The sequence below is a fragment of the Pongo pygmaeus genome, chromosome 8, assembly GCF_028885625.2.
Source record: "Pongo pygmaeus isolate AG05252 chromosome 8, NHGRI_mPonPyg2-v2.0_pri, whole genome shotgun sequence".
Classification (NCBI taxonomy): domain Eukaryota; kingdom Metazoa; phylum Chordata; class Mammalia; order Primates; family Hominidae; genus Pongo; species Pongo pygmaeus.
In genome coordinates, this window is record NC_072381.2 from 45,763,999 (window position 1) to 45,776,757 (window position 12,759).

The 12,759-nt window shown below is 38.4% G+C and overlaps 1 pseudogene; it reads right to left on the minus strand.

Annotated features, from left to right (window-relative positions):
* Positions 1-578: 578 nt before the first annotated feature.
* The window catches only part of LOC129006301 (zinc finger protein 37A-like), a 31,717-nt pseudogene continuing 19,536 nt past the window's right edge, over positions 579-12,759 (minus strand).

A 12,759-nucleotide genomic window follows, 5' to 3' on the forward strand; every position in this document is an offset into this window, starting at 1 on the left:
TCCATAGTGGTTGTACTAATATATATTTCCACAGTGCACGAGGGTTCCCTTTTCTCCACATCCTCTTCAGCATTTGTTATTACCTGTCTTTTGGACAGAAGACATTTTAGGTGGGGTGAGATGATATCTCATTGTAGTTTTGATTTGCATTTCTCTAATGGATCAATGATGTTGAGTACATTTTCACATGCCTGTTTGCCATTTGTATGTCTTCTTTTGAGAAATGTCTATTCAGATTTTTGTCCAGTTTTCAGATTAGATTTTTTTTCTATAGAATTGTTATAGCTCCTGATATATTTATAGTTACAGCTCCTGATATAGCTAGTGATATAGTTTGGATATTTGTCCCTGCCCAAATCTCATTTTGAGATGTAATCCTCAGCATTAAACGTGGGTCTTGGTGGAAGATATTTTGGTCAAGGGGGAAGATCCCTCATTAATTGATGCTGTCCTCACGTCAACACCCATATTTCTGCCATATGCATTTTGGAAAAGTTTTTCCAGTGTTAAGAGTAAATATTGGGAGTTTTATTGAAATATTAAATCTATAGAAACTGCTATTATTTTAATAATGAGTCTTTAAACATTGAAATTAACTTTATTTTTAAATTTTTGTGGGTACAAATAGGTGTATATGTTTATGGGGGTACATGAGATATTTTGATAGTCATGAAATGTGTATAAACACATCAGGGTAAATGGGGTATCCATGACTTCAAGCAACCCTCACAAGACCTGAGTACTCACAAGATCTGGTTAAGTGTGTGGCACCTCCCTCCCCCTCTCTTTGCCCTTGCTCCTGCCATGTGAGATACTTATTCCCCTTTTGCCTTCCACCATGGTTGGAAGCTTCCTGACGCCTCCCTACACACTGATCAGATGTTAGCACCATGCTTCCTGTACAGCCTACAAAACAGTGAGCCAGTTAAACCTCTTCTTTATAAATTACCCAGTCTCAAGTATTTCTTTATAGTACTTCAAGAATGGCCTAATACAGATGGATAGTTTGCAAATATTCTTTCCCATTCTATGGGTTGTCTCTTCACTTTGTTGTTTCCTTTGCAATACAGAAGGTTTTTCACTTGATGTGATCCCACTTGTCCACTTTTGCTTTGGTTGCCTCTTTGTCAGGTATTACACAAGAAATCCTTGCCCACTCCAATGTCCTGGAGAGATTCCCCAATGTTTTCTTTTAGCTGTTTCATAGTTTGAGGTCTTAGATTTAACTCAATTAATTTTGACTTTTGTATATGCTAAGAGATAGGGGTCTAGTTTCATTCTTCTGCATACGGATATCCAGTTTTCCCAGCACCATTTATTAAAGACACTATCTTTTCCCCAATGTATGTTCTTCATACCTTTGTCAAAAGTGAGTTCACTGTAGATGTATGAATTTGTTTCTGGATTGTCTATTCTGTTACTATGTGTCTGTTTTTATGCCAGTATCATGCTGTTTTGGTTACTGTAGCTCTGTAGAATAATTTGAAGTCAGGTAATATGATTCCTCCAGTTTGATTCCTTTTGCTCAGGATAGCTCTGACTATTCTAGGTCTTTTGTGGTTTCCATATAAATTTTAGGATTCTGTTTTCTATTTCTTTGAAGAATGTTAAAGTTTTCTGGATGTTGCACAGTTTGTCCATTAACTTGCTGAGCGACATCTTTTTTTTTTTCTTTTTTCCTGAGACAGGGTCTCGCTCTGTCTTCCAGGCTGGAGTGCAGTGGCACGATCACAGCTCAATGCAGTCTCAATATCCCAGGCTCAAGTGATCCTCCCACCTCTCTGCCTTCTGAGTATGTTGGACGACAGGTGCATGCCACCATGCCTGGCTAATTTTTATTTTTTTTTGTAGAGACAGTTTTGCCATGTTGCCCAGGCTGGTCTCAAACTCCTGGGCTCAAGCAACCCACCCACTTCGACCTTCTAACATGCTAGAATTACAGGCATGAGCCACTGAGCCCAGCCAGAGTATTTTCTCACTGTTAGGTACATGAAGTGATTCAGGCTCATCTTCTTTTTCTCCCAATCTCTGATTAGGAATCATCCCTGGTCCCCTTTTTTGTGGATAGTATTTAGGAACTAATAACTTGGCAGTTGGTGTGCTTACTGTTACTGAGGTGTCACTGCGTTTATATCCTCTCAGTAGAATGAATCACTATATATATATATATGGGCAAACACAACAATTTCTCTATTGTTCCTGTATATTTAAAAGATATGAGTTCTATTCTAATCCCACACTCCAGGTTTTCTAGCTCTCCTCATTCCTATTTCTATAAATACCTTCTCTAACAGGGAGAAACCTTGCCATCATCATTCTCAACATATTTATTTGCTCAGTGGTACCAATCTCTCAACAATGCTGCCCATCTCCTCCACCTGTCCCTTCCACACCTCACCCTCGGCCCTCTTGGTGCCAGCAGACACATAGCCACAACTCCTCTCATCCCACGATGCAAGTCTAACTCCTCCACTCTGGGGGAAGGCAAAAGAGACACATAAAGAGTCAAAGAGGGGAATCAAAAGAAAGGAATGGAAGGTCACATTGATTTTTTTAAAATAATAAATCATCTTTTGATTGCCCTAATAAACATCTCTTGGTGATGATACAGTTTATGGATATGGCTAGACTTTTTTTTTTTTCAATTTTAGGATTTTGCATCTAAATCTATGAGACTTTGGTCTATAGCTTTATGTTTTTTGTTTGTTTGTTTTTTTGGTTTTGGTATCAAGGTTGCACTGGCCTCAAAAACTGAATTGGAAAAGTTCCAATTTTTTTCTTCTAGAAGAGTTTATAAAAGCATGGCATGCTTTATTTATTAAATATTTGGAATAACTTCAGTGAAGCCATCTGTCCTAGAGTTTTCTTTCTAGGCACGTTTTTGAATATTCCACTCAGGTATTGTTTGCAGTTGTGACAAGGCACAATGAATCTCTGGTATGACCTTGTTTCCAGGGCTTTTATTAATGGCATGTTCACAAAAGGACAAACCCGCTGGCACTTTCTAAGTTCTAATCATTTCTCCTCCATAATGCAAAATGCAAAACAACATAAAAATCCTACTTGTTTTCTTCTCAAATTAGCTTTTCAGCCTCCTGCCCTATGCAGCATGAGACATCTAGAAATTTCCTGAGAAATTATATGTGTTTGAAGCCCCTAATGTATCCATTTTTTTTCATTACAGTCTTGATTGTTCTCCTGGTTTCTGGTTCCCCCATGACTTCCCCTGACCTCCAGGGTATGGCCCGCTGCCTGAACCAAGTTCAGTATTCAGGTTCTTCCCTATAGCCAGAAGTAGAAAGGGTCCCAGAGCAAAGAGCTTCATTCTGTGCATGTGCTTTCTGGGATTTACCACTCTCTAGAATTTTGCCCCTTTAGTTCTCTTTGCTTCTATAGCAATAAGTTGCATTTAAATATTTTTTGTAATTTTATTGTTGTCCTCAATCAGTCTATTCTGCTGCCAACTACTATACCTTACCCAATAGCAAAATCTATTTTTTTTTTTTGAAAGTGTCTGTCACTCAGGCTGGAGTGCAGTGGCATGATCTCAGCTCACTGAAACCTCCACCTCCCAGGTTCAAGTGATCCTCCCACCTCAGCCTCTCTAGTAGCCAGGACTACAGGTGTGCGCCATCATGCCTGGCTAATTTTGTATTTTTAGTAGAGACAGTGTTTCATCGTGTTGGCCAGGCTGGTCAGGAACTCAGGTCTTGCCCACCTCAGCCTCCCAAAGCACGGGATTACAGGTACGAGCCACCATGCCCAGCGTACTTGTGCTTTTTCAAAGCCCCATATTTAAGTTATATCTATATACATTTTAAAAGTTATATCACCTATGAAAAACGTGTTTCAGTTTGGAGAGAAATAGAGTTGGGTACAATAAGTCACTCACAGCAGAATGTCCTGGCTTATGTGTTGGACATCTGCTAGGGCAGAAACCACCAGAAATCTGGACCCAGTCTCTTCTACTAATCCTCATAAGCTTCATACAAGGCAAGTTGACTTACCCCTTTGATCCACCGTTCTGAGACGGGTCTCCTGAAATTAGTCTGCCCCAGGATTATTCAAAAATCCTGCTGGTGGGCTCCTGTCCTATGGCCCCAGATTAAGGGTCTCTTTCTTCCTCAACATACAAGAGCACTCTTGCTTATGGTTCCCTTTGCTAAAAAAATCTTCCCTTATTTTACATATGGCTAAGCAATAAACCTCTGAACTAGTTATAGTCATTGGATCCAGAGTGGCATCTTTTCAAGTCTCAGAAAACAGCAGTATTGACAATGAATGAACTGGATATTAGCAAAGTAAACTGCTATTTCTCAATAAAAACCTTTTTCTGCATGGCGGCTCATGCCTGTAATCCCAGCACTTTAGGAGGCCAAGGCAGGCAGATCACGAGGTCAGGGGATCGAGACCATGGTGAAACCGTCTCCACTAAAAATACAAAAAATTAGCCAGGTGTGGTGGCAGGTGCCTGTAGTCCCAGCTACTCAGGAGGCTGAGGCAGGAGAATGGTGTGAACCCAGGAGGAAGAGCTTGCAGTGAGCCAAGATCATGCCACTGCACTCCAGCCTGGGTGGCAGAGTGAGACTCCATCACAAAAAAAAAAAAAAAAAAAAAAAAAAAAAAAAAACCTTTTCTCTACATTTTCTTAAATTGCTAGATATCCTGTAATTCAACACCTCTGGTCTATATTAAATTTAGATTTTAACCTAAAACATCCACACATTGGATACAGTTAAAAATACTTTCTCTACTATCTGATGTTCACTGAGAAGGTACTTCTTATTACATTTACTCTATAAAATATAACCTTATAGTAAATGCTTTCCTATAATTTCCTATACTTTGTGCATTTTCTGTGGCCTCTTGACTTCACACAGAATGATTTTCCACATTCATTACATCCATAGGGTTTCTGTCTTATATGAGTACTGTGGTGAACAAGTAGGGCTGACTTCTGATGAAAGGTTTTCCCACATTCATTACACCCAAAAGGTTTCTCCACTGTGTGTCTTCTCAGATATTCTGTGAAACTGTAGTAGTAGCAGAAAAATGCATCCCTTCTCAACCTAGGGATGCTGAGTCAGGTTTCACCCTGTGTGAACTCTCTGAGGTTTACTGAGGTGTGGCATTGAGCAAAATGTTTCCTATAGTCATTCACCAATAAGTGTTTTCCACTTTTAGTTTTTAAACATAATCTATGGCCCAAATTCCAGAATAATGTTTTCCTGCATTCCATATCTTCAGATTGGTTTTTCCCTCTTTAAGTTCTCTTCTATACTGTGAGAACTGACTTCATGGCAAAGGTGTTCTCATTATCATTATATTAACAGATTTCTCTCACCCTTTACGTTCTCTGTTCTACAAAGTTCTGACTTCACCCAGAGTAATTTCCCTCACTTACTACATTTATAGGGTTTCACCTCAAGTGTGTTCTCTGATGTACAGTTAGTTTTGACTTAATAATTACTTTCCACAAACATTACATTCATAGGGTTTCTCCCCTGTGTATGTTCTATGATGTGCAATGAGTTTTGACTTCACACAGAATGATTTTCCACTTTCATTACATCCATAGGGTTTCTGTCTTCTATGAGTTCTCTGGTGAACAATTAGGGCCGACTTCTGATGGAAGGTTTTCCCACATTCATTACATCCAAAAGGTTCTCCCATGTGTCTTCTCAGATGTTCTGTGAAACTGTAGTAGCAGCAGAAAAATTTTCCACATTGAATACATTCATAAGATTTCCCATCTGTGTGTTCTTAGATGTTTATTAAGGGTTGACTTCTCAGAGAATGACTTCCCACATTCATTACATTCATGAGGTTTTTCTCCTGTGTGAATTCTTTGATGTTCAATGAGGTCTGATTTTCCGAGAAAGGTGTTTCCACATGCATAGCATTCATAGGGCTTCTCCCCTGTGTGTTTTCTGATGCACAGTAAGAACTGACTTAAACGAGGTTTTCCCACATTCATGACATTCATATGGTTTCTCCGCATGTGTGTTCTCTGATGTTGAGTAAGGGATGACTTTTCACTGAAGGATTTCTCCATTCATGACACCTGTAAGGTCTCTCCCCTGTGGGAATTATTTGATTTCTAATGAGGTCTGAATTCTTATAGAAGGTCTTCCCACATCCGTGACATTCATAGGGTTTTCCCTGTGTGTGTTCTCTGACGTCTTGTGTGGGCTGACTTCTGGGTGAAGGTTTTTCCACATTCATGACATTCATAAGGTTTTTCCCCTGAATGTGTTCTCTGTTGTAAATGAAGGACTAATTTTTCACTGAAAAAGGTTCCACATTCATTATATTCAATAATATTGTTAATTGAGTGGGTTCTCTGAATTGGAGTGGTATTTAACTTCTGGCTGAATGGGTAAACACTCTGATGTTCAAGGAGAATGGATTCCTCAAAGATACTTTCTCCACATTCATTACATTCATAGTGGTTCTCTCTTGGATGTGTTTGCTGATGACTAATAAAAAACGACATATCACAGGTTTTCCCATGTTCAGTATATTTGCATGTTTTCTGTCCTGTGTAAGCTCTCTTATGTAAAAGGAAGAGTGAATTCTCAGGGAAAGCTTTCCCACATTCATTGTATTCAAAAGGTTGCTCCCAATTTGTAATCTTCTGATGCCAAATGAGGTCTTCATTCAGCCAGAAGCCATTCCCATTGTTATTATATTCAGAAGGTTCCTCTTCAAAATGAATTATTTCATGCTTTCATCACAGAAACATTTTCCACCTTTGTTAAACTCATTGAACTTCATTCTTGAATAGTTTCTACTGGTATTAATTCTGAAATATAGAGTGACAAGAAAGATTAGTTGACAAGGATATATAAGAGAAATAAAGTTAGCATTATGTTTGAAGGCTCAGTTTAGGCCATTATCTCCTCACACCTACATTATGACAACAATGTGCACACTTCCAGTCTTACACCTCTTTTCAACTCAACACAGCAGCAACAAATCAAATTTCTAAAAGTTCTAATTCATAGATAGTCCTATAATCCACGCTCCAATTCTGTGTGTTGTTGTTTTTGAGACAGAGTCTTCCTCTGTCACCCAGGCTGGAGTGTAATGATGTGATCTCAGCTCACTGCAACCTCCACTTCCTGGGTTCAAGCGATTCTCATGCCTCAACCTCCCAAGTAGCTGGGACTACAGGCATGCACAGCCATGCTCAGCTAGTTTTTATGTTTATAGTAGAGACAGGATTTTGCCATGTTAGCCAGGCTGGTCTCAAACTCCTGGCCTCAAGCAATCCACCCACACTGGCCTTCGAAAGGGCTAGGATTACAGACATGAGCCACTGCATCTGGCTTGTTTTTCTAGCTCTGATTCACTAGGAATAAAAGTATGCAACAATAAGAGTGAAATTAATGAGTGAACAATTCATCATTGCCACAGGATCAGGCTTATGGTTCTATTCCGGCTATGGGATTTGCCCTTTATTCCATCAACTGTACTATATTATACTGAGTCCAATGTTCCAAGAACAAACACTTTTTTTTTTAACAAGGTATCACTGAAGTAGACATATCTTTACATTTAGATTCAGATTAGAACCAAGCCATTCTTTTACAAGTCTAGAATTAATATATTTCACTCTAGGCAAGTTCATCTGTTTGTCCCTCATAAATTGCTCATTCCCATCATAATTTTATACTGATTGTTTTTTCATTGTCAGCTTACAGTCTAACAGTGTTTTTAAAAAGTTGCCTTCCCAAATTTTCCCTCCACTTCCAGGTTCATTTACTAAAAAATGTGAAAGGACTGTTTGTATAATTCATTTAAGCACAAACATCAGCTGGATTGCTATAACAATATTCTTTGTTAAACACTGAATTTTAAAATATTCCATGCAGTTCTGTTTTCCTTCAACTACTATGTTCCTGGCAGCCATTACTTTACCTATGATTTTCTCTCAGTGTCCTACATAGATATTTATATCAATCGTACTTAATAAATAATGTTTATCAGAATTACCCAGAGAGCTTTTTCAAGCACAAATTTTTTCAGGCTTCACGCTGAAATCATTAGTGTTTGAATGTTTAATTTTAATTGCTTTTTATATTTTAGAGAAAGAATCTTGCTCTGTCACCCAGGCTGCAGTGCAATGGCACAAACACAGCTCACTGCAGCCTCTTCCCAGGCTAAAGCAAGACTCTCAGATCAGCTCCCCAGTAGCTGAGATCACAAAAATAAGCCAGGCATGGGACTGCAGGTGTGTGCCACCATGTCTGGCTAATTTTTTAAGTTTTCATAGAGATAGAGTCTCCCCGTGTTGCCCAAGCTGGTCTCAAATTCCTGGGCTCAAGTCATCCTCCACCTCAGCCTCCCAAAGTGCTGCTATTACAGGCATGAACCACTGGACCCAGGCTATTTTAAAATAATTGTGTAAAAAAATGTGAATACGGTAGAATGCTAATGAATGAGCAACTCAAAAAAGCATGTATAGAAAAAGATATTTAATATTTTATAGAAGGAGGGATGCTTTTTAATGGGAAGACTACACCAGGGAGGTTTCCAGGGGTGCTGAAAAACACTCTATATATTCATCTCAATGATGGATACATGATTGTCTCATATATATATATATAATTTAATTTAAGCTGTGACAACTATATAATTTATACCACAATTTAAAAAAGAAACAAGATGTGTGAATGGAAGTGATACTGGGAGATGCTGTGTGATTCAGAGCCACTGGATATTTGGGTCATGTCAATATGTTACTTCCAAAGGTCTAGAGCCTCTAAAATATGATTCCTGAAGAACATTTCAATGGTCTTATTATCTGAACTTACCGTTTGTGATCTGCCTACCTTTAAATTCCATCTGGCACTAACTCAGCCCGATGACTCTGGCTTCGAAATTTTTCCTCTAATATCCATGGCTCCTTGCCTTTCTCCAACTTGAGGGTCACTTCTGGTTCAGGAATGCAATACCTTGTGAATGAGAATTATATTACTTCTGACAAACTGGGTGGGTTTCCCTGAAGGAGGAAGACAGTATACCCCAAACAGTATACACACACAGACACACACACACACACACACACACACACACACACACACACACACCTCATTTAATCCTGTCATGGGGCAGAGGAAAATATTCTTTCTGGTATCCAAAAGGGATACATTGTCCTTGACCTCTAAATTTTAAACCTAAATATTATATTTTACAAAATTTCCACAAGTTTCTATTGATAAGAAAGGACATGCATTCTGGCCTTCTACATGGGAAACAATTCCTACCTATCTACTGAGACAAGGTGGCTGTAGTTCTCCAGCATCACATTCCTGTACAGGGTCCTCTGAGCAGGGTCCAGATGCTGCCACTCCTCTTGAGTGAAGCCCATAGTCACATCCCTAAATGACACTGATCCCTGGAAAATCACAGTTTTGCTCAGTCTGACGTGATAAGAATCAGCTGATGTGAGAAAAGATGTTTAGTGAATAATTCTTACCATTTTTGTTGTTGAAAATTAAATACAAAATGTTATAAAGGACCTCCATGATATATGTTGTTTTATGTTACACATTGTGGGTAAAAAATCATAGCAGAAACATCCTGTCGGTGCATTAATTACTTAATGCAAAAATATTTAATACCTACATGTGCCTAGAGCTTTCTTAGTTTCTGAGTATTCCAATTTGAATACAAGAGTCTTCCTTACAAGAGAGGATCATATCTTCTCATAAGGAAACATACATACAGAGACATATCTACCACAGGACTTAAAGGACTCACACCACAGATATGTGCAACACAGATGGATCATAAAGGTGTTCTGTGCAAATTCATGTGAGAGTGTGTCAACATATTAGACTTCACTGAAGTGATAAAACTTTAGTTCCTTTGCAAACATATAACAAAAACTTAAGAAAAGGTTAAAAACCTGAAAAAATATGTGGCAAGTCAATGGAATTGCTTAACAGGATAAGAGCATGTCTTATCTGTGATGAGATAAAGGTTGCAGAGGCATGGGAGATGAGGGAGACTAGGAAATACTTTTGGCTTTAATCCTGTTAGTGTTCTCCAAATATTTATCACTCATCTAATCCATAAAAATGTTTAGCAACTACTAGTTTTATTTATATTTATTTAAAAAGTAAATAAAATACAATCCACATATAAGGAAAGCTTAATTTTGTTCTTATTTTTTAGATAAAAATATAAATAGGCATGCTGATAGTTTCCTCCCATGCCCTAAAGGACTGGCAGTATATGACATAAATACAATTATCTTGCACACCTCCTTTAGGCCATAGGCTCCCTGCTCCCCCGACTCCAAGTCATTGATGCAAATAGCAGAAGTTGATGGTGAACTGAAAATACACACCTGAATCCCTGTAATGTAATTCAGTTTTCACTCAGGAAGCAATGCCACCAAAGTAGAGTGGAGACTGTGCTGGAGAGCAGCGTTAGAGGTAGACTGTCTATATTAAGGGGCAGCAGTGGACATGTGGAAGAGGGAATTCACTAAGCAAAGGAAGAGATGAAGGGCTACTTCCAGAGGGCCTGTATAGGGGCCTTAGAAGGTCTGGAAATTAGAACCAGGAGGTTGGGTGTTGGGGGAGGTGAGGGTGCAGAGTGACAATAAGACACATGCAGGCCATGCAGCTCTTGGAAAGTCTTCATGTCATGGAAGTGAGCATGTCCAGTGGAAGTTTACAGAGATGATTCTGAAGCTTGGGAGAGACCTAAGGTCTGGAGTTCAAGACCAGCCTAGCGAACATGGTGAAACCCCATCTCTATTAAAAATACAAAAAACAGCCATGTGTGGCAGTGGATGCCTTTAATCCCAGCTACTCAGGAGGCTGAGGCAGGAGAATCTCTTGAATCTGGGAGTTGGAGGTTGCAGTGAGCCAAGATCATGCCACTGAACTCCAGCCTGGGTAACAGGGTGAGACTCCATCTCAAAAATATATATATATATATATTTCAGAGAAGAAAAAAACAGCATTCCAAAATTAAATGTTAATATTTGTCTAAATGTGAAAACAAAACAAATGCTCTGTGAACACTACTAGAAAACAAAATAGGTCAGGTGTGGTGGCTCACGCCTGTAATCCCAGCACTTTGGTAGGCCAAGGCGGGAGGATCACGAGGTCAGGAGTTCAAGACCAGCCTGGTCAACATGGTGAAACTCCTTCTTTACTAAAAATACAAAAATTAGCCAGGCGTGGTGGCAGGTGCCTGTAATCCCAGCTACTCAGGAGGCTGAGACAGGAGAATCACTTGAAAATCCAGGAGGCAGATGTTACAGTGAGCCAAGATCACACCACTGTACTCCAGCCTGGGCAAAAAGAGTGAAACTCTGTCAAAAAAAAAAAAAAAAAGAAAGAAAAAGAAAGAAAGAAAACAAAATGGATGTAAAATGCAGAATTGTACAAATCTAAATGTATAAAATTGCACAAATTATCACAAAATAAAAACTGGAAGAAGAGATAATAAAAGAATAGTTTGTAAAATATAAATAAATCTAGGAGATAAATTCCATTCTATAATGAATTCCAGAAGAAAAAAAAAACTAAAGAGAGACTTTTTTCCAGGGGAAATGAGGGCAATCAAGAACATTGTGTACGTTATAGCCCATTTATGCCTGAGGTTACAATTTTTTTAATTTTTGTAATCAGACCTTAAAATGACCTTAAGCAGTAGGATATAAATAACTCCCACATGCTTAGTGTTCCAATAATGGAACACTAGGCATAAATGCGTTAGGGAATTCAGAAAGCCAAGCACATACCCAGGACAGGAGAAGCTTGGCAAAGACCGGAAAAGACCGTAAGGTTTTACTTCTGGCTAATCTCTATGCTCAGTTCAAGCAAGCAGTGAAGACTAAGACGAAGTTCTAAATGGACCAGGCTAAGTGCTTAAATAATGCCCCAGGACAGAACCAATTTGCAAATAATAAGAAAGGGGTTTTGTCGTTTTTTTTTTTTTAGTTTTTTGTTTTTTTCTTTTTCTTTTTCTTTTTTGTTTGGTGGTGGTTGTTTGAAACCTGGCCTTCCAGGAAAAATGCTTGTTAAAACACTACCTGAACACAACCTAAAGAGAGAGAATTCAGTGACCACATATAAGACTGCAAAAAAAGTTTGAAAAATGCATAAAAACAAATGGATACTGAAGACTTCAGTAATTAAGAACAGCAAAGTCTAGAGAAGAATGAGAAAGTGATTTCTAAAGTTACCAAATTATAATATTAAAATACCCAGTTTCAACACGAACAAGAAAATCACAAAGCATACAAAGAAACTGGAAGTGTTGTCCAATCAAAGGAAAAACAGAAATTGACAGATACATCCCAGAGGCAAACCAAACATAACACTTCTTAAACAAAGACTTTAAATCAACTGTCTTAAATATGCTCAAAAGCTAAAACACACGAGCACCAGAGAGAACCATGAAACAACTTACAAACCAAATATCAATAAAGAGATTGAAATTATAAAAAAGCACCAAATAGACATTCTAAAACTAAAAAGTACCATAATTGAAATAATGAATTCACCAGAGGAGTTCAACAGCAGATTTGGGAATTCCAAAAAGAATCTGTGAATTTAAGTATAAGACTATTGAAATTATGAAGTTTGAGAATCAGAGCAAAAAAGAATTAAGAAAAATAAACGGAACCCAAAAGACCTATGGGACACCATCAAGCTGACCAGCAAAAACATTATGGGAAATGTAGAAGAATAGAAGAGAGAGAAGGAAATAGAGTATTTGCAGAAAAGC